The sequence below is a fragment of the Mus caroli genome, unplaced genomic scaffold, assembly GCF_978045245.1.
Source record: "Mus caroli unplaced genomic scaffold, Mus_caroli_1 scaffold_12, whole genome shotgun sequence".
Taxonomy (NCBI): Eukaryota; Metazoa; Chordata; class Mammalia; order Rodentia; family Muridae; genus Mus; species Mus caroli.
Genome location: NW_028227267.1, coordinates 36,388,538 through 36,411,319, shown reverse-complemented (window position 1 = coordinate 36,411,319; position 22,782 = coordinate 36,388,538). Strand labels below are relative to the sequence as shown.

Sequence of the window (22,782 nt, the reverse complement as noted above, 5' to 3'; positions counted from 1 at the left end):
CTCTCTCTCTCTCTCTCTCTCTCCCACAGGGGGATAATCTTTTTGTCTTGTTTCCCTAAAGAGTGTAACAATGATAGATAACATATGTATCAAGTTAGGATTATGGGCAATCAGGAGATGTTTCAGTGTATCAGTACAGAGCAGTGCTTCTCAACCTTCCTTTTTTTTTTAATATTCTTTTATTACGTATTTTCCTCAATTACATTTCCAATGCTATCCCAAAAGTTCCCCATACCCCCCCCACTTACCTACCCACCCATTCCCATTCTTTTGGCCCTGGCATTCCCCTGCATTGGGGCATACAAAGTTTGCAAATCCAATGGCCTCTCTTTCCAGTGATGGCCGACTAGGCCATCTTTTGATACATACAAGAGCTCCGGGGTACTGGTCAGTTCATCATGCTGTTCCAACTATAGGGTTGCAGATCCCCACAGCTCCTTGGGTACTTTCTCCAGCCTGTGAGCATCCACTTCTGTGTTTGTTACCCCGGCATAGTTTCACAAGGGAGAGCTATATCTGGGTCCTTTCAGCAAAAGCTTGCTAGTGTATGCAATGGTGTCAGCATTTGGAAGCTGATTATGGGATGGATCCCTGGATATGGCAGTCTCTAGATGGTCCATCCTTTCATCACAGCTCCAAACTTTGTCTCTGTCACTGCTTCCATGAGTGTTTTGTTTCCAATTCTAAGAAGGGGCACAGTGTCCACACTTTGGTCTTCATTCTTCTTCAGTTTCATGCCTTTAGCAAATTGTATCTTTTATCTTGAGTATCCTAAGTTTTGGGCTAATATCCACTTATCAGTGAATACATATTGTGTGAGTTCCTTTGTGATTGTGTTACCTCACTCAAGATGATGCCCTCCAGGTCCATCCATTTGGCCAGGAATTTCATAAATTCAGTCTTTTTAATAGCTGAGTAGTACTCCATTGTGTAAATGTACCATATTTTCTGTATCCATTCCTCTGTTGAGGAGCATCTGGGTTCTTTCCAGCTTCTGGCTATTATAAATAGGGCTGCTATGAACATAGTGGAGCATGTGTCCTTCTTACCTGTTGGGACATCTTCTGGATATATGCCCAGGAGAGGTATTGCTGGATCCTCCGGTAGTACCATGTCCAATTTTATAAGGAATCGCCAGACTGATTTCCAGAGTGGTTGTACAAGCTTGCAATCCCACCAACAATGGAGGAGTGTTCCTCTTTCTCCACATCCTCGCCAGCATCTGCTGTCACCTGAATTTTTCATCTTAGCCATTCTGACTGGTATGAGGTGGAATCTCAGGGTTGTTTTGATTTGCATTTCCCTGATGATTAAAGATGTTGAACATTTTTTCAGGTGCTTCTCTACCATTCGGTATTCCTCAGGTGAGAATTCTTTGTTCAGTTCTGAGCCCCATTTTTTAATGGGGTTATTTGATTTTCTGGAGTCCACCTTCTTTAGTTCTTTATATATAATGGATATTAGTCCCCTATCTGATTTAGGATATGTAAAGATCCTTTCCCAATCTGTTGGTGGTCTTTTTGTCTTATTGACAGTGTCTTTTGCCTTGCAGAAGCTTTGCAGTTTCATGAGGTCCCACTTGTCAATTCTCGATCTTACTGCACAAGCCATTGCTGTTCTATTCAAGAATTTTTCCCCTGTGCCCATATCTTCAAGGCTTTTTCCCACTTTCCCTCTATAAGTTTCAGTGTCTCTGGTTTTATGTGAAGTTCCTTGATCCACTTAGACTTGACCTTAGTACAAGGAGATAGGAATGGATCAATTCACATTCTTCTACATGATAACAACCAGTTGTGCCAGCACCATTTGTTGAAAATGCTGTCTTTCTTCCACTGGATGGTTTTAGCTCCCTTGTCAAAGATCAAGTGACCATAGGTGTGTGGCTTCATTTCTGCATCTTCAATTCTATTCCATTGGTCTACTTGTCTGTCAGTATACCAGTACCATGTCCTTTTTATCACAATTGCTCTGTAGGAAAGCTTTAGGTCAGGCATCATGATTCCACCAGAGGTTCTTTTATCCTTGAGAAGAGTTTTTGCTATCCTAGGTTTCTTGTTACTCCAGATGAATTTGCAGATTGCACTTTCTAATTCGTTGAAGAATTGAGTTGGAATTTTGATGGGGATTGCATTGAATCTGTAGATTGCTTTTGGCAAGATAGCCATTTTTACAATGTTGATCCTGCCAATCCATGAGCATGGGAGATCTTTCCATCTTCTGAGATCTTCTATAATTTCTTTCTTCAGAGACTTGAAGTTTTTATTATACAGATCTTTCACTTCTTTAGTTAGAGTCACACCAAGATATTTTATATTATTTGTGACTATTGAGAAGGGTGTTGTTTCCCTAATTTCTTTCTCAGCCTGTTTATTCTTTGTGTAGAGAAAGGCCATTGACTTGTTTGAGTTAATTTTATATCCAGCTACTTCACCGAAGCTGTTTATCAGGTTTAGGAGTTCTCTGGTGGAATTTTTAGGGTCACTTATATATACTATCATATCATCTGCAAAAAGTGATATTTTGACTTCATCTTTTCGAATTTGTATCCCCTTGATCTCCTTTTGTTGTCGAATTGCTCTGGCTAGGACTTCAAGTACAATGTTGAATAGGTAGGGCGAGAGTGGACAGCCTTGTCTAGTCCCTGATTTTAGTGGGATTGCTTCAAGCTTCTCACCATTTACTTTGATGTTGGCTATCCCACTAAAATCAGGGACTAGACAAGGCTGTCCACTCTCTTCATACCTATTCTACATTGTGCTTCTCAACCTTCCTATCCTGTGACACTTTTATGAAGTTCTTTAGTTTTTGGTGATGCTCCCCACCCCCTTACCATATAAGTATTGCAATGCTACTTCATAACTGTAACTTTTTTTATTGCTGTCTCTTGAAATGCTATGTAGACCGCCAAACATTGAGTGAGGGAACCCAGATTGTGAAGTTAGGGCAAGGACTGAAGGAGCAGAAGGGGTTTGCAACCCAATAGGGAGAAAAACAAAGTCAACAAACCAGAGGCTCCATGGAAGCTTTTAAAGTCTGCCACCCTCCTCATAGATCCCTCCCAGACTCCATTTATTGCCCTTAATTGAGTAGATATATTCTCTGGGGAAAGTTTCCATAGTTGAGGTATAAGCCTGAATGTACATACGAATACATAGATTATGACATTCTGTGTCTGTGGTGACTGGCTGATGAGATGGCTCAGTGGATAATGGTAATGCGACCAAGCATAGAGACCTGAGTTCCTTCCCTGTGACCCACATGATAGGAGAGAAAAAAACTCCATATTTTGTCCTCTGGCTTTCATGTAGGTAGGGGTGCCAAGTCTTAGCCCACAGCAGCTCAAGTTTCCCATTGCTCACTTATTGAGAACTCTCCATCAGATACACACATGTAATTATATGATTCTATGCTCCATTTGAGAGATTCAGTACTTCTTTATTTTTACTTTTGTTGCCCAGAATTAAAAAAACCAAGGAGGCCAGCTGTGGCTGTAGGTCTCTGCATATTTACATTTAAATGGTGATGGAGAGTGACAATTAGAGGGACTGCCCACAACAGGACACAATGGAAAACTCTCAGGAGCCTGCAGCAGCTACTTGTAAAAAGGGATGGTGTCTGTGTTCTTGAGAAGCAGGAGATACCTTCCTCCTGGGTACCTGCCATTTGAAGTAAGGGACTGCCTGATGTAGGCTGTGATAGAAACATCTCAATAGCCTGTGGAAGCTTTTCAAACTAAAACATAATTCCCCTTTATCTTAACCTTAGCCCTGTACAATCACTGTAGAGAATTCATTGTGCATGACTGCTTTGCAGCTGGCCTTGATGTGTATAATTATTCTATTATATCTGAATTTTCTATTTCTTTCTATTTCTGCTTTGGTGTAGTCTGTGAAACTCGATGTTTCTTGATGTAATGATTCTTAAAGTATGAAAAATTGAGATATAAGGAGCTCAGTACAGCACACTTCAAAATGTCCAAGGTGTATGCTGTGTGTTCTCATCTTGGAAACTATGTAAAAACTGTGTAATGATAGTTCCAGATTAATTCATGACTTTTAAAGAAAGTTTGAATAATGTATTAGAAAATGAAATAGGGACAACATTTGGACCCGAGAAATTTAAAGTTATTGATGTTCGGAAATTAGTTTCACACAACATTTGAGAGTAGTCCTGAATAATAAAGTATAGAATATGTCATACTGTATGCCAGTCAAACTAAGTCAAAACACTGGGACTCTTTTATGAGAGTTATTGTGTGCAATGTACAGAATCAGAAAGCTAGCAGAAGTACTGAGTTAAGGGTTAAGCACCTCTGACCCATTCAGTGCTTTGGTAGAGGCTTTCCCATCAGAGCCCTACCCTGCAAAGCAGAGGATGAATCTCCAGTACACACCAGCTACTCAATTGGATACCATGTTTCCTTTTGTAAAGAAATGGAGGAGGCCATTCAGCCACCATCTGGGAAGGCTCTATCTCATTTTCAGAGCCACTACAATTGCAAGATTTTAACTTGGCACCAGCTCCATTGTCTTATGCCAGTATTCTCTGCATTGCCCACTTTCCCATGGTAGTGTCAGTGATGGGCTCTGCACTATTATTTGTCCCTGTTACCTGGTGTTACTGTTCCCAAAATCTGCTTCTCTGATCTAAAGAGAAACTTCAAATCACATTCTAAACTGCTTTTGCTCTGAAGGAGATGGGTGCTTCTACTTTTTTACAACAAAGTAAACATATCTCAAGAAACTCTTTCTATAGGTATGATCCATTCCACTAATATAGCACACAAGGAAGGACAAAAGTGCATATCAGGGGATGGAGAAATAGCTCTTCATCTGAGAATATGTTTCTCAAAAAACCCACCTGGCATCTAACAGTCCTCTGTCATTTTAGTTCCAGGTGAAACCCCATAACTTCTTCTGGCCTTTGGGGAATGGCATGCAAGTGTTGCACAGACCTACAGAAGGTAAAACATGCATAAATATAAAATAAATCAAAATAACAAACAAAATCACCACTGGGGCGAAAGAAAACAGAGGGAGAAAACTCATAGATCATATGGGCCTGGATTTTGTCTCAGCTTTTAAAAACATCTGGATACTGAATACTGAACTACACACTGTGCTTGTGTTAAAACCCCCAAAAGGAACCAAATGTATTGTCAAGCACAAAATTCACTCTCATAATCAAGAAAAACAACAAAATCACCAAAAAAATCCCTATCTCAAAAGGTCCTAAAATTGAGTATCTCTAGTAGTAGTTACCACTGAATGAACATTTGAAGGAAAGAAGCATACATGTCTGTGTTTTCTGACAGCTTTTATATTCCATTAGAATATGTTTTTATTTCCTGAAAGACATTTCAGAAATACTGATCTATTTCCCATTAATTTGTTCAACACTATCATCCACAGTATTTTAGCAGCAGCTAAATATTTGACATGCAGGGATACAGTATGGTGAATTTTTCCATCATGACATCGGTATCCACAGAGTTGGACACACTAGACACACTGAATGTAAAATCAATCACTTTTGTAGCTCAGTCTGGCTGAGAAGTCATTATGGAACCCAAGCCCCTTACAGAGATCCATCTGTGTCTGATAGGTGTGAGATTTCAGTAGGATGATACCACAGCTGAATAAAGAAGTTTCTTATGAGTGAAGAGGTGGAGATCATTGTTTTAATCTTAAGAAAACATCCAATTTATTCAATAGTAACTAAAAGTGGGCAGTCAATATGTACAGTGTATAGCCTTATCAAAATATTAAATCAATTACAAAACAAAACAACAGCAAAGAAACAAACAAAAAAACTTCTAATGAAATGAAAGAAAACCAAAGAACAAAAGTAATCAAAGCTCAAACCAAAATCCAAAAACAAGAATTGTGCTAAACAGCCTTCTTTTGCTGTTATTTTATAGCAAAGACTTACAGCCAATGACTGTCCTTGGCATCACAGTAGAAAATGAGTTACTTCTGGTAACAATCTTTACAAGAGAAATTCTGGTAGGTCTCCTTTTTTGGAGTGTGGGTTTGAATAATAAGAACACCCAAGACTAAGCAGAATACATGTTACCAACCTTGGCTCAAATCTTTACAATTTTGTAGAATGATTTTTTAATTTTCCTGGATGACCTATTAGGACAAGAAAAATTTACACTCTCAGAATCTTCCTGCTTTCCTAGCAGCTCTTGATGTGTCTCAACACATGTCTGAATCCCTCTACATGTTCACACTTGCTGAGCCAGAGCCCAGATGAAATTAAGAGCTATTCATTCCAATGAAACAAAAATAAAGGAAATAAATGCAGCAGATGATAGCTATGATTACTGGGGATGAGATGAAATATTTGCTTTGCACATGCAGAGCTTCCCCTATAGAAGTTCTCTTCAAAGGAGACCTTGTCCTGGTCTGTTCCATGTTCCAGTTTCTGCTGGAGTATTTTACACCTAGGGAAGGAAGGAACAACAGCCCCGTTAGTGTTGTTTTTCAATTCAGCTTTACGTCCCACACTAGATCTATTCAGCTGGACAACCAATTATTATGACCTATCCTCTGCTGAGGTCATTACCTGCATTCCCAACTGTCATAGAGCACTTGGGCTTGTAATTATTTCTCAGCTTTTAAAAACAGCTGGAAACTGAGCTTTGAACTACACACTGTAGTGGAGTTTAAAAAAAAAACACTACATTACTCCAATAGCCCATGTATAATATATTGAATAATAACATTGTAATAATGTCTGAATCTTTGTTGAAGAGAGATGTGAACAACCTAGAAAATCATGTGGATGCCTTATGGGGAACCTGCCTAGAATTGAAGTGAAGGTTATGATTATTTCTCTAGTGCAGGATCCTGACAGGGTACCACTCATCAACCCCTATATCTGGAAATAACCAGAGAAAACATATCACATGAAATCCACAGGCACTGATCTGGGATCCATGACAAAAATCGAAAGAGTTTATACCTTTTGGGTCTCCTCTCCTCCCTCAGAGGGGATTTACACTCTTCCTACTGATGGTTTTCTGGTACCACAGACATATAAGCAACCATGAGGTACATTTCCTCCTCTGTGATGTACATGGGACACACTTAGTGTCAGGGTTTTCAGAAGTCCTTTGATTCTTGTGGCATTTGGCTGGTCCCTGGATTTGACCTGCCTCTCTTTTGGACTGATGGGTATACTGTGGTCTCTAGTCTGGGGCTGTCTGGGGATCAGGGCCCTTGCAGGGATCATAGTACTTGGAGGAGTGGCAGGCAAATGGAAGATTGATGAGAACCTCCAGATTGATTTCCATAGCTCTCAAAGCACTTTGCACTCCCACTAGAAATGAAGTTTTGTTTCTCTTTTCTCACATTCTCACCAACATGTGCTTTTACCAGTTTTTGATCTTGGCCATTCTTATTTGGAAATTATACTGCCTTATACGAATCTCAGTCGCCTTGGTTTTCATTTCCCTGAAGACTAAGGATTTTCCACATTTCTTTAAGTGCTTCTCGGCCATTCAAGGATCCTTGTTGTGAATTTTTTTCTATAGTTCTTTACAACATTTTTAGAGTGGGTTCTATTCTTCTTGGTGTTTAGCTACTTGAGTTCTTTAGATATTTTGGAATGTAAGGTTAGTGAAAATTTTTCCTAATATGTAGGCTATCAATTTGTCCTACTGGCTATGCCCTTTGCCTTACATAAGTTTTTCAGTCTCATGAGGTCCCATTTATCAATTTTTGATGTTAGAACCTGAGCCATCGGAGCGTATTTAGAAAATTTGCTCCAATTCCTGTGAGTTTGAAGCTCTTTCTCAATTTCTCTTCAATTAGATTCAGTGAATCTGGTTTTATGTTGAAGTCTTTGATCCACCTGGCCTTGAGTTTTATTCCTGGTGACAAATATGGATCTAGTTTCATTTTTATACATACTTACTTACTGACAGTAGGACCAGCACCATTGATTGAAGATGCTTTCTTTTTTCCATTGTATATTTTTGGCTTCTCTGTCAAAGATCATGTGTCGATATGTGTGGTTAAATTTCTGGGTCTTCAATTCATTTTGTTTTTCTATTTTAAAATATTTTAATCTTACACTTCAAAATTTATCCTGTTTCCTGGTTTCTAGTTCAAAACCTTTTATCTCATGCCCCCTCCATCTGCATCTATGAGAGAGTTCCCCACTCACACAAACACTGCTGTCTACTTGCCCAGGCATTCCCCTACACTGGGGCATTGAGCCTTCAAAGGAACAAGGGCCTCTCTTCCCATTAATGTCTGGCAAGGCCATTGTCTGATGCATATGTAACTAGAGCCTTGGGTTGCTCCATATGTACTCTTTGATTGGTGGTTTAGTTCCTGTGAGCTCTGGAGTATCTGGTTGGTTGACATTGTTGTTCTTCCAATTGTTGCAAACCCATTTAGCCCCTTCAGTCCTTTCTCTAACTCCTCAATTGGGGACCCTATGCTCATTCCAAAGGGTTGCTGCAAGCATCCTTCTCTGTATTCATCAGTCTCAGGCAGAGCCTCTGAGGAGACAGCTGTAGCAGGCTCCTGTCATCAAACACTTCTTCGCATCTTTGACAGTGTCTGAGTTTGGTGTCTGTATATGGGATGGATCCCCAGGTGGGAATTCTCAGGATGGCCTTTCCTTCAGTCTCAGTTCCACAGCTTGTCTCCACATTTCCTCCTGTGACACTTTTGTTCACTCTTCTATGACATATTTTTTTTTTGTTATTCTAAATGAATTTGCAAATTGCTTTTCTAAGTATAAGAACAATTGATTTGGAAATTTGATGGGGATTGAATTGAGTCTGCAGATGCATGATGGCCATTTTCACTATATCAATCCTGCCAATCCATGAGAAGGGGAGATCTTTCTATCTTCTGAGATGTTCTTTGATTTCTTTCTTCAGAGACTTGAAGATCGTGTCATACAGATATTTCACTTTCCTGGTTAGAGTCTCCTTCAAGGTATTTTCTTTTCCTCTATAAGTTTCAGTGTCTCTGGTTTTATGTGAAGTTCCTTGATCCACTTAGACTTGACCTTAGTACAAGGAGATAGGAATGGATCAATTCGCATTCTTCTACATGTTAACAACCAGTTGTGCCAGCACCATTTGTTGAAAATGCTGTCTTTCTTCCACTGAATGTTTTTAGCGCCCTTGTCGAAGATCAAGTGACCATAGGTGTGTGGGTTCATTTCTGGGTCTTCAATTCTATTCCATTGGTCTATTTGTCTGTCACTATACCAGTACCATGTCCTTTTTATCACAATTGCTCTGTAGGAAAGCTTTAGGTCAGGCATCATGATTCCACCAGAGGTTCTTTTATCCTTGAGAAGAGTTTTTGCTATCCTAGGTTTCTTGTTACTCCAGATGAATTTGCAGATTGCACTTTCTAATTCGTTGAAGAATTGAGTTGGAATTTTGATGGGGATTGCATTGAATCTGTAGATTGCTTTTGGCAAGATAGCCATTTTTACAATGTTGATCCTGCCAATCCATGAGCATGGGAGATCTTTCCATCTTCTGAGATCTTCTATAATTTCTTTCTTCAGAGACTTGAAGTTTTTATTATACAGATCTTTCACTTCTTTAGTTAGAGTCACACCAAGATATTTTATATTATTTGTGACTATTGAGAAGGGTGTTGTTTCCCTAATTTCTTTCTCAGCCTGTTTATTCTTTGTGTAGAGAAAGGCCATTGACTTGTTTGAGTTAATTTTATATCCAGCTACTTCACCGAAGCTGTTTATCAGGTTTAGGAGTTCTCTGGTGGAATTTTTAGGGTCACTTATATATACTATCATATCATCTGCAAAAAGTGATATTTTGACTTCATCTTTTCCAATTTGTATCCCTTTGATCTCCTTTTGTTGTCGAATTGCTCTGGCTAGGACTTCAAGTACAATGTTGAATAGGTATGGAGAAAGTGGACAGCCTTGTCTAGTCCCTGATTTTAGAGGGATTGCTTCAAGCTTCTCACCATTTACTTTGATGTTGGCTACTGGTTTGCTGTAGATTGCTTTTATCATGTTTAGGTATGGGCCTTGAATTCCTGATCTTTCCAAGACTTTTATCATGAATGGGTGTTGGATCTTGTCAAATGCTTTTCCGCATCTAATGAGATGACCATGTGGTTTTTGTCTTTGGAGAAAGTGGGGAAAAGCCTTGAAGATATGGGCACAGGGGAAAAATTCTTGAATAGAACAGTAATGGCTTGTGCTGTAAGATCGAGAATTGACAAGTGGGACCTCATGAAACTGCAAAGCTTCTGCAAGGCTAAAGACACCATCAATAAGACAAAAAAACCACCAACAGATTGGGAAAGGATCTTCACCTATCCTAAATCAGATAAGGGACTAATATCCAATATATATAAAGAACTCAAGAAGGTGGACTCCAGAAAGTCAAATAACCCCATTAAAAATTGGGCTCAGAACTGAACAAAGAATTCTCACCTGAGGAATACCGAATGGCAGAGAAGCACCTGAAAAAATGTTCAACATCCTTAATCATCAGGGAAATGCAAATCAAAACAACCCTGAGATTCCACCTCACACTAGTCAGAATGGCTAAGATCAAAAATTCAGGTGACAGCAGATGCTGGCAAGGATGTGGAGAAAGAGGAACACTCCTCCATTGTTGGTGGGATTGCAAGCTTGTACAACCACTCTGGAAATCAGTCTGGCGGTTCCTCAGAAAATTGGACATAGTACTACCGGAGGATCCAGCAATACCTCTCCTGGGCATATATCCAGAAGATGTCCCAACCGGTAAAAAGGACACATGCTCCACTATGTTCATAGCAGCCCTATTTATAATAGCCAGAAGCTGGAAAGAACCCAGATGTCCCTCAACAGAGGAATGGATACAGAAATTATGGTACATATACACAATGGAGTACTACTCAGCTATTAAAAAGAATGAATTTATGAAATTCCTGGCCAAATGGATGGACCTGGAGGGCATCATCTTGAGTGAAGTAACACAATCACTAAAGAACTCACACAATATGTATTCACTGATAAGTGGATATTAGCCCCAAACTTAGGATACCCAAGATATAAGATACAATTTGCTAAACGCATGAAACTCAAGAAGAATGAAGACCAAAGTGTGGACACTGTGCCCCTTCCTAGAATTGGGAACAAAACACCCAGGGAAGGAGTTACAGAGACAAAGTTCGTAGCTGTGATGAAAGGATGGACAATTTAGAGACTGCCGTATCCAGGGATCCATCCCATAATCAGCTTCTAAACGCTGACACCATTGCATACACTAGCAAGATTTTGCTGAAAGGACCCAAATATAGCTGTCTCTTGTGAGATGATGCCAGGGCCTAGCAAACACAGGAGTGGATGTTCACAGTCAGCTATTGGATATATCACAGGGCTCCCAATGGAGAAGCTAGAGAAAGTACCCAAGGAGCTAAAGGGATCTGCAACCCTATTGTTGGAACAACATGATGTACTAACCAGAATCCCGGAGCTCTTGTCTCTAGCTGCATATGTATCGAAAGATGACCTAGTCGGCCATCAATGGAAAGAGAGGCCCATTGGACTTGCAAACTTTATATGCCCCATATAGGGGAATGCCAGGGCCAAAAGAATGGGAATGGGTGGGTAGGGAAGTGGGGGGGGGCGCTATGGGGGACTTTTGGGATAGCATTGGAAATGTAATTGAGGAAAATATGTAATAAAAATATTAAAAATTTAAAAAAAGTTATTTTCTTTTATTTGTGATTATTGAGAAGGATGTGGTTTCCCTAATTTCTTTCTCAGCCTGTTTATTTTTTGAGTAAAAAAAGGATACTGATTTGTTTGATATAATTCATATCAAGTCACTTTGCTGAAATTGTATATCAGGTTTAGCAGTTCTCTGGTGGTCAGTGCTTCTAACCATTGGTTGTGTGCTGACCCCTGTGGTTGAATTATGGAAACCTGCTAACCCCAGTTGTTGGAAAGCTGAAAGAAGCTGAGGGGGGGGCAACCTTGTTGGAGGACAAGAACACTCAGTAATCCTGGACACTGGAGATTTCTCAGACACTGCAATACCAACCAGGCTGCATACAACATCTGTTATGAGGCCCCCAAAATATATACAGCAGAAGACTGCCAGGCTGGATTCAGTCAGAGAAAATGCACATAAGCCTCAAGAGAATGGAGGCCCTAGAGAGTTTGAAGGTCTGGTGGGGGTTGGCCTGGTGGTGGGAACATCCTGTGGACACAGGGGTTTGGGGGTGGTGGTATGGGATATGGTATGGGGGTGGACCAGGAGAGGAATAAAATCTGGAGTTTAGCCTGGCATGGTGAAGCACACTTTTAATCCCAGCACTTGGGAGGCAGAGGCAGATAGATATCTGAGTTCCAGGACAGCCTGGTCTATAAAGTGAGTTCCAGGACAGCCAGGGCTACACCAAGAAACCCTGTCCTGAAACAAAACAAAACAAAGCAAAGCAAAACAAAACAAAAACAAAAAACAAACAAACAAAATTCTGGAGTTTAAAATATATAAAGGAAAAAAATTTTAAAAATAGAAGAAAGATAAAAGAAGGAAATCTTTGGTGGAACTTGTGGTCAGTTCAGAATATGATCCTATCATCTGCAAATAGTGGTATTTTAACTTCTTCCTTTCCAATTTGTATCCCTTTGTCCTCCTTATGTTGTCTAATTGCTCTGGCTAGGACACTGAGTACAATATTGAATAGGTAGGGACTGAGAAGGCAGCCTTGTCTACTCCCTCATTTTAGTGGGATTGCTTCCAGTTTCTCTCCCTTCTTTGATGTTGGCTACAGGTTTGTTGTATATTGATTTTACTATGTTTAGGTATGGGCCATGAATTCCTGATCTTCCCTAGACTTTATCATAAATAGATGTTGAAGTTTGTCAAATGGTTTTTCATCATATAATGAAATGATCATGTAGTGGTTTTCTTTGAGATTTTTTTAGATAGTGGATTATGCAGATGGATTTTTGTATATGGAACCATCCCTGCATCCATGGGATGAAGTCCACTTGATAATGACGAATGATCTTCCTGATTTGTTCTTGGATTTGGTTTTTGAGAAGTGAAATGCGTAATTTTGCACTGGTATCCATAAATGAAATTCAGAAGTTCTTTCTTTGTTGGGTCTTTGTGTGGTTTTGGTATCAGTGTAACTGTGGTTCCATAGAGCACATTGGGTATTATTCCTTTTGTTTCTATTTTGTGGAATAGTTTGAAGGGAATAGGTATTAGTTCTTCTTTGAAGGTTTGAAAGAATTCTGCACTAAACCCATCTGGTCTCGAACTTTTGTTAGCTGGGAGATTTTACCCATTGCTTCTATTTCTTTAGGGGTTATAGGACAGTTCACATGGTTTATCTGATCCTGATTTAATTTTGGTACCAGGTATCTGTTAAGATAATTGTCCATTTCATACAGATTTTCCAGTTTTGTTGAGTAGATTTTTGTAGTAGGATTTGATGATTTTTTTTAATTAACTTGGTTTCTGTCATTATGTCTCCTTTTTCATTTCTGATTTTGTTAATTTGGATACTGTGTCTGTGCCATCAGGTTAGTCTGGATAAGGGATTTTCTATCTTGTTGATTTTGTCTAAGAATCAGCTCCTTGTTATGTTGGCTCATTGTATAGTTTTGTTGTTGTTGTTGTTTGTTTGTTTCTTTGTTTCTTTGGTTGATTTCAGCCCTGAGTTTGATTATTTCCTTCCATCTACTCCTCTTGGGTATATTTGCTTCTGTTTGCTCTAGAATTTTCAGATGTTCTGTCAAGCTGCTAGTATATACTCTCTCCAGTTTCTTTTAGGAGGTATTCAGAGCTATGAGTTTTCCACTTAACATGGTTTTTATTTTGCCCCATAAGTTTGGGTGTGTTGTAACTTTGTTTTCACTAAATTCTAAAAAGTCTTTCATTTCTTTCTTCATTTCTTCCTTGGCCAAGTTATAATTGAGGAAAGCATTGTTTAGCTTCAATGTGTATGTGGGCTTTCTGTTGTTTTTGTTGTTATTGAAGACCAGCCTTAGTCCGTGGTGATATGATAGGTTGCATCAGATTATTTCAATATTTTGTATCTGTTGTGGCCTGTTTTGTGAATGATTATATGGTCAATTTTGTAGAAGTTGCCATGAGGTGCTGAGAAGAAGGTATATTCTTTTGATTTAGGATGAAATGTTCTATATATATATATATCTGTTAAATCAATTTAGTTCATAACTTCTGTTAGGTTCATTTTGTCTCTGTTTAGATTCTGTATCCATGATCTGACCATTGATGAGAGTGGGGTACTTGAAGTCTCCCTGCAGTGTTGTGGGAGTTACAATGTGTGCTTTGAACTTTAGTAAAAGTTCTTTTCTGGTTTTGGTTGCCCTTGCAATTGGAGCATAGATGTTCAGAATTGAAAGTTTATCTCGGTAGATATTTCCTTTGATGAATATGAAGTGTCTTTCCTTGTCTTTTTTGAAAACTTTAGGCTGGAAGTCGATTTATTTGATATTTGAATGCCTACTTCATCTTATTTCTTGGGAACATTAGTCTGGGAAATTGTTTTTCAGCTTTTAATTCTAAGGTAGTATCTGTCTTTGTCAGTGAGGTGCATATCCTGTATGCAGCAAAATCTCAGGTGCTGTTTACTTTTCCAGTCTTTTAGACTATGTCCTTTTATTTGGGAACTGAGTCCACTGATGCTTGAAAACCACTCTGGAAATCATTTTGGTGGTTCCTCAGAAAACTGGATATAGTACTACCTGAGGACCCAGCAATAACACTCCTGGGCATATACCGAGAAGATGCTCCCACATGTAATGATGACACATGCTCCACTATTTTCATAGCAGGCTTATTATAATAACCAGTAGCTAGAAAGAACCCAAATGTCCCTCAACAGAGGAATAGATGCAGAAAATGTGATGTAATTACACAATGGAGTACTATTCAGCTATTAAAAACAATGAATTTATGAAATTCTTAGGCAAATGAATAGAACTAGAAAATATCATCTTGAGTGAGGTAACTCAATCAGAAAAGAACACACATGGTATGCACTCACTTATAAGTGGATACTAGCCCTGAAGCTTGGAATACCCAAGATACAATTAACAGACCACATGAAGCTCAAAAGAAGGAAGACCAAAATGTGGATATGTTGGTTCTTCTTAGAAGGGGGAACAAGATACCCATGGGTGGAGACAGAGCGACAAAGTGTGGAGCAGAGACTGAATGAAAGGTCATTAAGAGACTGTCCTGTCTGTCTAACCATTCCCTATAGTGTCACTACACCCAGGTGCTCTTGTGGATACCAACAAGAGCTTGCTGACCAGAGCCTGGTATAGCTACCTCCTGAGAGACTCTGTCAGTGCCTGTCAAATACTGAGGAGGATGCTCTCAGCCAACCATTGGACTGATCACAGGGACTGCAGTAGTGGAGATACAGAAAGGACCCAAGGTACTGAAGGGTTTTGCAGCCCCATAGGAGGAACAATATGAACCAACCAGTACCCCCAGTGATCTTAGGGACTAAAGCACTAGCCCAAGAGTACACATGGAGGGAACCATTTCTCTAGCTGCATATTTAGCAGAGGATGGCTTTGTTGGTCATCAATGGGAGGAGAGGCCCTTAGTCCTGTAAAGGCTCCATGCCCCTGTGCTCAGGAATGCCAGGACCAGGGAGCTGGAGTAGGTGGGCTAGTGAGCTGGGGGAGATGGTAGGGGATTAGGGGTTTTCAGAGAGGTAACCAGGAAATGGAATAACATTTAAATGTAAATAAAGAAAATATTTAAATAAAAATATTTTAAAAATAATAAATAAACTGAACTTCTAAATTATCTAGAGATTATGAGACTTGAGAAGGTCTTGGCTAATCTTCCTAACCTGTGTGTCCTTGTATAAATCAAGACAGGTTTCTTTGTGTGTTGGGGAGGGTAGTTGAAGGAAATAATTTTAATTTTCATCTGGAGGTGGCTTATTCCCTAAGGATGAGGATGAATTCTGACCTTGTCTGTCAGGAATGGCACGGAACCATACATTGTTGTCCCATATCCAGGCTGCAGAGTTCCACTGGTTTATGAGCATTAATCATTATTTGCTCTTCTCTACAAACCCTGCTCTCTCTCCTTTGGAGTAAATTGTCCCCTATTATATGTACTTAATTTTGTGTTTTGTCTTCCTACAGGATGTTGAGTAACTGCTTAAGTAGTTTCAGGACCACTAATCTTAGTGCTTTTATATAAGATTGAGTGGAATCATCATTTCAAAATCTCCAGATGATCTCCAGAAAACATAGAAAAGGAGTCAATTTGATAATCCCGAAATAAAATAACATGGGAAAAGCTTAAAAACCAGTGACTGGACAAGTTAGTCATTTGGAAGAGGTGTTCATCAGCCTCTGGTTCTTTCTGTATCTTCAAAGTCTACTCAAGGCTGGACTAACCTGAAGGAGTAAACACGAATCTCAGGAAGCACACAATGTCCACGGAAACTTTCTCCAAAGATAGTTTCGGACAGTCTATAAGGATGACAAACAGAACTTCCTGTGGAATGGGAACACTCTGGCCATACAGATTTATTCTGACAAAGGCTCCAGAATTCAAGATTACGAACCGTAAAAGTAGAGCAAATCTGTGTGTAGGATCTATTGGCTCATCAAGCCTGGGATGCACCAGGGCATACAGTAGGCACATATTTGTTTTAAGGAATCCCTACAGGAATGAGAAGACAGGATGAAGACGCCAAGATCATCCCTCTAAAAAGAAAACCTGAGAATGTTAACTCATCACCTAATTTGTAGAAAAGTCTGTGCATTCCCTTTTAACTTCCAGCTATGCATGTGTTTAAAAAAGAGAATGAGAAAAGGCACAATGGGGAAATCCCAGCATCTTCAAGAAAACACCATTCTCTTCAATCACAGGAGAGTGGGTTAGGAATGCCTCCCCCACCCACCTGCACAACTCTTCCAGGGAAAACAGAGGCTTTAGAATCTAAGCACAGACTCACATCTAACCAATGAGAGAGGCATTCTAAGTCAGATCATACCAGTCCACAGATACTAAATGATACAATCAGAAAACCTTTTGAGATGCAATCGCCCTCCACCCTACTACCTACTCCCCCTCCCTTTCTTTTCTCAGACAGGGTCTTTTGTAGCTCAGGAGGGTCTTGAACTCTGGATCTTCCTGGTTCAATGTTCCTAGTACCCAGCCTTGAGAGACATTTTTCAAACAGTGTTTAACACCAGGTGTCAGACTCTAAACTTCTGAACTTCTAAGACTATCAGAAGCCAATTTACAACTATATAAAAAAGTCACCACTGTGGGTGTGATTGGCAAACACATTCTTGCACATTTCTGCATTTTCTTAAACTTTATTTACATTATGCTCTACCCTTGAAGTTTCCTTCTAATTATCTGCAAGCTGGATAACTATCTCACTCTGTCTCAAAAATCCCCCCACGGATGGGTAAAGTTAAGTAAGGGCTGGAGGGACATTTCTGGGGTTGTCTGGTTTTGTCCCTAAAAGACACCCAATGCCCCTGGACCCCTTGGGGCAGGCAGAGCCTGCTCTTCAGAATAGCTTGGCTGCCTGGAAGCCACTGCAGGTCTCTTTTTCTGCGCTGTCTAACAGGGTCACCAGTTTTATCTGGGGAAACTCAACTCTTAACTTTAGTTGGGCCACCAGCAACACTTTGCCCAGCACCTTCCTGGACTCCATGGCCAGGGCTCCCAGCTCACCTGACCACATTAGGGTGCTGGAATTCTCCTGGTGCCTCAGCACCGCCACCTTGCGGATGGTGGAGAGCGGCATGCCCTCCTCACTGGTCTGCACTCACAAGAGTTTCAGATTCACGAAGAGGAAGCCTTTCTTCAAGTCGCAGGCCTTGAACACCTTCACTTAGGCGCCTTCGCTGATCTCCATCATGTACTCAAACTGCTGATCAGAGCGACTCAGGCTGTCCTTCTCCATGCTGGCTGCAGGCTGCCGGCGTGACACAGTGGAACCGGGTGCACACTCGCTGCCTTACAGGCCTCGGGGAGGCACGGAGTTGAACTCGCAGCCGCCAGGCTAGAACGAAGGACCTCAAGCACAGCAGCTGTGATACTCCACCTAGCCAAGTCGCCAGGCTCGCCTCGCCGCGCCGCGCTGCACCATCACTGCAGGAGAGCTCTGATCCCTCCTCTTCCCCCTCCTCAGTGATTGCATAGTCCGCCCACAATCTTTGCACCTAGGAGGAGGAGACAGGAGGACAAGAAGAAAGTGCGATTAGACTGCCCAGGAGACTTCCACAGGGTTCCACCAGCTCCCCGCCTCCTCTCCTCTACTCGCCCTGGCTGCCTAATCCGGCCGGGTTTCTCGGAGAAAAACCAAGTTACTTTTCTTCCCCAGCAGGGCTCATGCAGTCTTAGCGAGGAAAAGGTTGCTGGGGCCTCTCGGGATGAGAGCTGGGCGTGAAGCAGCAGAAAGAGAGGGGGCGTGCGGAGCAGCCCAGAGTGTGCCTGGGGCGCGGGGGAGGAGCCCCGCACTTCAATGTCATGGCCATCTGTTAGGGAGGGCTGGGGCGACTAGAGGAGGGAGAGTGAGGGGCCCTGGAAGGGCATTACTATTTTTTTTTAATTATATATATGTTTTGCCTGCTGCAACCCGCACCTGGTACCAGCAAAACTGGCAAAAAGCAAGCTAGCCAGGCACATGGAGCAGACCACCTCGGGCACCCAGAGGGGACTCTAGAAATCCCACCACAACCACATCTGTGCACCAATGCATGCAATTCCTCCAGAAGCCAGAAGAGGGCATGGTGTTCAACCCAGAAATGCATTAATAGGATTGTTAGCTGCCCTTTGGCTCAATATTTATACCTATATCATTGTTCTCCGCTGCCCTCCCTGACTCCGGGGTCCTAATCGTGCGGGGTCGACCTGGGGTAATTCGGAAGCTGGTGTGAAAGCACCGGGGGTCACCTGTGTGGGGCCACAGAACGGGGTTGGGGCTCCTAGGACCCTGTAACCCCATGCTGCCAGTATGCCAGTGGGGGTGGTTAGACATCTGCATGGAGATTGTTTCCTTTCTTTCTACTTTCAGTTTTTCGACAGTGAGACATTTGAAAGGGACTAGCTCTCACAAATGTTCCTTGGGGTATGGCAAGCTTAGTGGGAGATGAAATTCTCCTCCAACTCAGAGACCTAACTGGTGGATACTCAGGGAGGACAGACCATCTGTTAGGGAGGGCTGGGGCGACTAGAGGAGGGAGAGTGAGGGGCCCTGGAAGGGGAGAAGTGTCGTGCCACCCACCTCCACCCGCGCACAAACACTAAGATCCCAAGGGTGTAGGAAAGGCAGGTCCATCACACTTTCACTCATCCTGTCCTGAAAAAGTAACTTCAGGACTTTTCTAGCTAACTGGGACTGGCTCTTAAGTTTTCAACCCTTGCAAAAGCAACCGCCCTTAAGATGGTGGGGGTCAGGGGCAGTAAACTTAGGTCTCCGGGTGTTAGAAGGGGCGGCCCTTGTGTAGAGACTTCTAAGAGTCACAACTGTATTGCTCTAAAGTTTCTTAGGAAATGAATATTCACTTGGAGTTCATAAGAAATCAGGAAACCCAGAGCTATCTGCCTCTCATTTCCTGGAAATACAGCACTGGTGATAACTGTAAAGCAGAAATACCGACTTTCCAGAAAAAGACTTCCCAACTACCCATGATGAGGTTTCCCAGACATGTTGAGACATGACTTTCCTTTTAGGTAATATAAGTGTGACTACACATTTGGAGCCTTTTTGGGTTTCGTTTATTTGTTTGAATTTGGAGCATTACTATTTTTATAAAATTATATGTATGTTTTGCCTGCTGCAACCCGCACCTGGTACCAGCAAAACCTGCAAAAAGCAAGCTAGCCAGGCACATGGAGCAGGCCCCCACTGGCACCCAGAGGGGACTCTAGAAATCCCACCACAACCACATCTGTGCACCAAATGCATGCAATTCCTCCAGAAGCCAGAAGAGGGCATGGTGTTCAACCCAGAAATGCATTAATAGGATTGTTAGCTGCCCTCTGGATCCTCTGGTGGATAGACAAATGCTCTTAATGGAAGAGCCTTCTTTCCTGTCCCTACCCTACATTTCTTCTTTGTCCTTCCAGATTGTGTGGTTTTTAATTGAACAAGATCATCCACAATCAAAGATAGAAGTTTATGGAGACCTATAGGTTCAGGTGCTTGAAGATGGAATGCTAATTTTCCTAGGTTACCTGGCACCCATCCAGAGCTCTTGTGGGTTCAAGATAAGGTCATAGAATTGACAAAGTTGGAGCAGATCTGTTACCTCTCATGTCATATAACCAGGCAGACTAGGCATGAAATGCCTAATTGATGAAATGCAGAATTGAGAATTTCCTCAATGGGTAGAAGTAGAGGAAGGAATAACCATTTAAGGCCAGCTAACTGGTGATGGGATGAAACCTCACACTCTCCTGCATGGATGGATCTTGAAATCGAGGTCACATGCCTATGGTGGAGAGCATGTCTGTGCAAGGCTAGGAAGGGAGAGCGATGGTTGATATTGATCTTAACCACACTAGATCTTAGAGTTTATTGAGGAAGTACTTCTTCCAGTGGATGCTTCATGCTTGTGAAGGTCTCCTGGAACAGATCTCATTTCTGAGACTAACTGTGAGTCAGAGACTTAATGTGTGAAGGAATTAATCCCCTGGATCCCAAAACTGGTACTGTCAAACCAGGGCTTTTAAGCAGAAGCCTGAGGATTGAGGGATGGGTTAAGTTGCTCACTGTCTTTGGTCACCTTCTCTAAGCTAACTCTGACACAGAAAGGGACACCTGTAAACACACAGGAAACCAATCATTATCAAGTGATATGGCTCTTCTTATCCATCTTTCAATTCTCTGGTGGATCCTGAGCCTTATTTACTTCAGTGTAGTGCTTGGCTGTTTTGGTAAATGTTACCTGTTGGGTAGCTTAACCTGATATCTAGTAATGCTATTTGTGCAGGTAGATAACAGCTTGACATCAGTCTTTAAATGACTAAACTATCCCGAGTTTGCAGAGTGGACTGAGACACTTACTTTTCTCTTTCAGATAGATATTCCTAGGCTTGAAATTATTCTCTCAGCCATTCTCAAGGACCAGTCTTATAGCAGCCAAACTGACTATGGAGTCTCAAATTGCCACTTGCCTTGTAGCTGTTGTAGCAGATGAATGAAGTTACAGGCCTGGAATGTAACTCAGGGAGCATGGACATTATTAGGTTCAATCATAGCACAGGGAGGTCAAAGAGAAGGAAAAATTACCCCATCTCATCCAGACTTGTTGGAGACAAAACACAACAAAACAAAACAAAACAAAACAAAACAAAACAAAACAAAACAAAACAAAACTGTGAGGCTCCATGGAAGCTTTTAAAGTCTGCCACTCTCTTCATAGATCCCTCCCAGACTCCATTTATTGCCCTAGGGAAAGTTTTCATAGTGGGGTGTATAACCCAGAATATAAATACGAATACATAGATTATTAAATTCTGTGTCTGTGGTAACTGGCTGACTAGATGGCTCAGTGGATAAAGGTAATGGGACCAAGCATAGAGACCTGAGTTCCTTCCCTGTAACCCACATCATAGGAGAGAAAAAAACTCCATAAATTGTCCTCTGACTTTCATGTAGGTGGGGGTGCCAGGTCTTAGCAGCTCAAGTTTCCCACTGCTCACTTACACTGAGAACTCTCCATCTGATACACTCATGTAATTATATGACTCTGTGCTCCATTTAAGAGATTCAGTACTTTTTTATTTTCACTTTTGTTGCCCAGAAGTTAGAGAAACCAAGGAGGCCAGCATCAGACCAACACCTGAAACACTGGTTAGGGATTATGGAAATAGGGAACTTGTAACTGAGGTGTGAACATCATGTGTTCCAAACTGCTCTAAATGGTTTTCTATACATGCATGGCCAACTGTAGTAGATGCTGTTATTTCATTGCTATTTCTTTGTTGCTATAGTTTTGTTTTATTGTCTACCTCTGATTATCTCAAAGAGACCAAAAAAAAAAAAACTGTGATGAAATTTGCACTAATCCCTGTGGCCTGTTGAAGCCTCACTAGATGTCAGAGTCAGGTTTAGTGAGGATGATTTGCCTGGATGATGCACAACTGCTCCGGGTCGCCTGTACTGCCATATGCTAATATCTTCCTCTGACAAAGTAGCAGTTATCAGTGAAACAGAGTGAAATGATTTACAGTGCTAGCACTCTTAGGTTTTATCAGTGAAACAGAGTGAAATGATTTACAGTGCTAGCACTCTTAGGTTTAAGCAGACACCAGTAGCAAAGTACAAAGGACCCAAAGATGGAAGCACATGCCCAGGCTTACAACAGTAGGCTTTGAAATGATTAAATTGACCTGGGAGTAGACAGTGGAATGTGAGGTGCAGGCAGAGGCCTAGTACAGAGTGTCTGACAATTATCCAGGCTAGAAGGTGTTCCCACTACTAGAAGGTCTTTGGATCTGTGGTCTAGGCAGCATAAGGAGAGTGATGAAAGTCACTGTCTTGTGAATTTGCTGCTGAGACAATTGCTTTCTCTTCTGAATATACACAGTGGAGTTGGCTCAAGGTCAAGAAGAAACAGCCATTGTTGTAGTTCATTCCTCTGAAGAACATTCTCCTTCTCTTTTCAGCCCACATAGATTAATCATGTACCAACTTGTTCCCTGGACACTGACATGACAGAAATATGGTACCACTTTCCTGTTATGTGTACCAGAAGATCACTTTACAATGGCCCAGATGATCTAGTTCAATC

The 22,782-nt window shown here is 41.3% G+C and overlaps 1 long non-coding RNA gene across 1 annotated transcript in view; it reads right to left on the bottom strand.

Annotated features, from left to right (window-relative positions):
* Positions 1–18,410, bottom strand: part of LOC147001736 (uncharacterized) — a 227,454-nt gene extending 209,044 nt beyond the window's left edge. The window contains exon 1 of the long non-coding RNA XR_015044621.1: positions 17,714–18,410. This is a non-coding gene — a long non-coding RNA (uncharacterized LOC147001736). The remainder of the gene's footprint in view (positions 1–17,713) is intronic.
* Between the last annotated feature and the right edge of the window lie 4,372 nt (positions 18,411–22,782).